Source organism: Nematolebias whitei, chromosome 18 (assembly GCF_014905685.2).
Source record: "Nematolebias whitei isolate Nwh7 chromosome 18, NemWhi1, whole genome shotgun sequence".
NCBI classification, from domain to species: Eukaryota; Metazoa; Chordata; class Actinopteri; order Cyprinodontiformes; family Rivulidae; genus Nematolebias; species Nematolebias whitei.
In genome coordinates this window covers 1864813-1870007 of record NC_056515.1, presented here as the reverse complement: position 1 = coordinate 1870007, position 5195 = coordinate 1864813, and positions in this window count along the sequence as shown.

Here is a 5195-nt window from a genome sequence, read left to right as displayed (position 1 = left end):
ACTGAGGGCTGACCCTGTGATGCCCACCCACTGCTCCAACCTAGCAATGAGGATCTCATGGTCGATGGTGTCAAAGGCGGCCGTGAGGTCCAATAGGACAAGCAGCACAGAATCACCGGTATCTGTGGATCTGAAAATGTCATTAAAAGGGCAGTTTCAGTGCTATGGAGAGGTTTAAAGCCAGATTGGAATAGCTCTAAGATGGCGTGATCCTCCAGGAAGCACTTCAACTGGGACTCAACTGTTTTCTCCAGTATTTTAGAAACAAATGGGAGTTTGGAGACAGGCCGGAAGTTGGAAACCACTGAGGGGTCAAGGTTTGTTTTTTTTCAGGAGAGGTTGGACAGCAGCATGTTTAAAGGATTTTGGCACCACGCCAGTGGATAAACTACTGTTTACTATAGTAAGAATGGACGGACCTAGAGTAGGAAAAACCTCCTTTAGTAGTCGAGGGGGAACCACATCAAAGGGGGAACCAGAAGGTTTCAAGTTGCACATGACCTGCTCTAGAGAAGATAGAGTGATGGGTTCAAAATGGTCAAAAGTCACACTTACGGTAAGATGGCGCCTGTGTACATGGCTTGCAATCCACCTCTGCTGATGGTGTTCGTACTTGTGGTGTTTTTTTTCATTTCTCATCTTAGACATCAACTCTCTGCTGGTGCATGAACGAAAACAACTTTTGTATCTTCGACTTTGTGGCACCAATGTCGCTTATTTTGATCAATACGAGCGTAACTCTGGACCCCACTCCTGTCCCCCCGCTGCTGGCGGACGTGCCTGCATACCTGCAGCGAGCCGCGCACCTGCCTCCCCGGAGACATCGCTCCAGACGCCGTGGAAAACGCGCTGGCCGGCTGGTGAAACTTAAAGCCCTACTTGCTGCCTCTGAATCATCCTCTCCAGCTGATGGTGAGCGTTTCCACCTCCGATCCTGGCGCTGTGCAGATCCTGTGGCGCACTGTCTGGTCCCGCTGTCGGGGTCCCATCATCACATTGGGCCCGTGCACGGCTGGGTTTCCTGCCGGAGGCGCACGTCTAACTCTGCAAATCTGAGGCCGCTGGACTGGACACTGCAATCATCTCCTCCTGTGGTGGATTCTACGAGGATGGCCCTGATAAATGCCAGATCGCTGGCTAATAAAACTTTTATTTTGAACGACTTCTTCTGCTGCAACCGACTGGACTTTCTTTTCATCACTGAGACTTGGATCTGCCCTGGTGAGTTCAGTGTTTTTCTGGAATTACTGCCTCCGGATTGTTCTTTTTTCAATGCTCCAAGGACAACTGGTCGTGGTAGAGGATTATTGGCTGTTTTTAAGAAACATTTGCACTGCAGACAGCTCCATGGTTCAGCTAATTATTTGAGTTTTGAACTGCTCTGTTGTGAGATGGGCCGCTCCAACCCAGTTCTGTGTGCTATCTTTTACAGACCCCCCGGATACCATAAACAGTTTTTAAATGAACTATCTGACTTTCTAACTGGTATTCTGCTCCTATATGATCGGGTTTTGATTTTAGGAGATTTTAATATCCACGTGTGCTGCCCTGATAAACCATTAGCTCAGGACTTTCTAGACCTCATCCAGTATTTTAACTTTGTTCAGAGTGTTGTTGGTCCGACTCACCAGCAGGGCCACACTCTTGACTTAGTTTTAACACATGGTTTGTCTGTTTCTGATTTAGAAATTGGTGACACTGTTTGTTCCGACCACAAACCGGTTTTATTCAACACCTCATTGATTTGTGAACCTGCACCTCCCCCCACACCCAAGCCCTGTAGAATTTTTAACCCTTCCACTGCCACACTCTTCTCTTCCATTTTTGCTGGTAATTCTGTTTCAGACTCTGAACTCTCTGTGGGTCTTACTACAAAGGAGTTGCTTTCTCAGCATCAGGAGGCGTGTGTACAGATCCTGGACTCAGTCGCCCCGTTAAAGCTCAGGAATCGAAAATGCACGCCCCACCCTTGGGTAAATGAGACCACACGAGAGGCAAGACGCCTGTGCAGAAGAGCTGAACGTCGATGGAAAAAAGATAAACTTCAGGTGTCTTTTGAGATGTTAAAAACATGTTGGAAAGCCTATCAGACCACCGTTAAACGGGAGAAAAACAAATATTTCTCAAAAATTATCAACTTAAACAGTCACAACCCCCGCGTTCTTTTCAGCACCATTAACACCATTCTAAACGTGCCTCAGTCTGTCACCATTGAGGCCTCTGTCGACACCTGTAATAAGTTTGTCAGGCATTTTGTTGAAAAGGTTGAGTCGATTAGGTCATCAATTCCACACTCCACAGCCACCCTTCAGTTCTTGTCCCCTGCTCAGCAGTCTTCAGTCACTTTGACCCCATCTCACTCTCATTTTTAAATGAGGTCGTTGGTCACATGAAACCCTCAGGCTCCCCTGCTGATCCCATCCCTGCTGCATTTTTTAAACAGGTTCTACCGTCAACTGGACCCTCTGTTCTTGCCATTATTAACAGCAGTCTGGCTACAGGTGTGGACCCTGATGTTTTAAAACATGCAGTGGTAACTCCATTAATTAAAAAACCCGGACTTGACCCTGCAGCTTGTTCAAACTTCAGGCCAATCTCAAAACTTCAATTTCTTTCTAAAAATCTTGGAGAAAATAGTTTTTAGTCAACTAACCAAGTTTTTGAATGTAAATGGAATTTTTGAGATTTTTCAGTCAGGATTTAAACACCTGCACAGCACCGAGACAGCTTTAGTAAGGGTCTGTAATGACATTCTGCTAGCAAATGACTCTGGTCAGTCTGTGATCCTGGTACTCCTTGACCTTACCGCTGCATTTGACACTGTTGATCACAGCATCCTTATGTCACGGCTAGAACACTGGGTTGGGATTACAGGGGTGGCGCTAGAATGGTTCCGTTCGTATCAGAGTGACAGGAGTTTCTGTGTTAACTTTGAAAATCATTTTTCTGCTTCTGTCCCTCTTTCCTGTGGGGTACCACAAGGCTCCATTCTTGGACCCCTTCTGTTCTCATAGTAGCTGCTCCCCTTGGGGTCAATCCTGACGAAACATGGTATTTCGTTTCACTGTTACGCCGATGATTCTCAGATCTATCTGCCTTTAAAACCAAACAGTTCCTGCTCCATCCACCCTTTGCTAAAATGTCTTGATGACATCAAGACTTGGATGGCTGCAAACTTCTTGAGTTTTAATGATCAGAAGACTGAGGTCATTGTGTTTAACCCAAGCTCTACCACTGTCACTGATCCTGTAAACCTACACTCCCTTCAGCCTCATCTAAAGCAGTCGGTTACCAATCTCGGGGTAGTGTTAGACTCGGACTTTAAGTTTAATAAACAGATCAACTCTGTTCTACAAAAAAGCTTCTTTCAGCTAAGGCAAATAGCAAAGCTTAAGTCCGTTCTGTCCAGATCTGACCTTGAAAAAGTAGTTCATGCATTTATTACTACCCGGCTGGACTACTGTAACTCGCTTTATGTTGGGGTTAGTCAGGCTTCACTTTCACGTCTCCAGCTCGTACAAAATGCTGCAGCTCGGCTACTAACAGGAACTCACAGGTTTGAGCACATTACTCCGGTTCTGTCCTCTCTTCACTGGCTTCCTGTACGTGTCAGAGTTGATTTTAAAATTCTCCTGCTGACATTCAAGTGCATTAACGGCCTTGCACCATCATACCTCTCCGACCTTCTTCATCCTTATACTCCTTCTCGGGCTTTGAGATCATCAGACCAGCTGCTTTTGGCCGTACCAAAAACCAGCTGAAGCTCAGAGGAGATCGAGCGTTTTCAGTCGTGGGCCCTAAACTTTGGAACAATCTGCCCCTCAACATTCGACAGGCCACCTCAGTCTCTGCTTTTAAATCTCTCCTAAAAACACATCTATACTCACTGACACATCTGTACTCACTGACACATCTGTACTCATTGACATTTAACACAGGGTGATAGGATTTAGATCTAGTTTTTCATTGATGCTGATTCTGTTTATGCTTTTGTTATTATTCCTATTTACCATACCATACCAATTTATTTATATAGCACTTAAAACAGCAACAAGGCCAACCAAAGTGCTGTACAAAAGAACACAAACATGCACAGCAGACAGGAAAACATAAAATAGAAATACAGATACAAATAGCAGCAGAAGCTAACTAAAATGGCCAACAGAGTAGAGAACAGACCGGGCCAAAACAAATCACACCGTGTTAAAGGCAAGAGAATAGAAGTGGGTCTTCAAGCGAGACTTAAAGACTGAGAGTGTGGGAGCCTGCCGGACACTCAGTGGCAACTCATTCCACAGTCGTGGACCTGCAACAGAGAAAGCCCTGTCACCCCTGAGCTTACGACGGGTTTCTGGGACTGAGAGAAGCATCTGGTCTGCTGACCTCAGAGAGCGCGGTGGGACATATGGCTGCAGAAGATCAGTGAGATAGGATGGGGCGGAACTGTTCAGTGATTTAAAAACATACATGAGAATTTTGAAATGGATCCGAAGGTGAATGGGTAGCCAGTGCAGGGAGGCCAAAACAGGCGTGATGTGCTCTCTATAGCCTGTACCAGTTAAAAATCGGGCTGCAGCATTTTGGACCAGTTGTAGACGAGCTATGGAGGACTGACTGATTCCAAACAGAAGTGAATTGCAGTAATCAAGCCTAGATGTTATGAAGGCGTGGATCACTGTCTCAAGGTTCTTTTTGGAGAGTATAGGCTTCAGCTTAGACAGCCGTCTCAGCTGAAAAAAACAGGATTTTACCATCATGTTTACGTGACTGTTGAGTTTTAAGGACGGGTCCATTATCACCTCCAGATTAGTGACTTTTTGTTTCTCTAGCGGGGCTAGAGAGAAAAGGTCAATGTCATGGTTCATGAGTGAGCCACTGGGATGGAACAGCATGACTTCAGACTTCTTCTCATTGAAGCTTAAGAAGTTTAAAGCCATCCAGTCCCGGATGTCAGCCAGGCAGTCAAGAAGAGGCTGAATAGAGCGTGTGCCTCTGTGCCTCAGGGGGAAGTAAATTTGGCAATCATCGGCGTAGAAATGAAAGGGTATGTCGTGTTTGCGGAAGATAGCACCTAGTGGCAGCAGGTATAAAGAAAAAAGAAGGGGGCCGAGGATGGACCCCTGCGGTACCCCCCACCGGAGCGCTGTCGATGCCGAACTAGAATCTTTGATATTGACACAGAAGGTTCTGTCAGA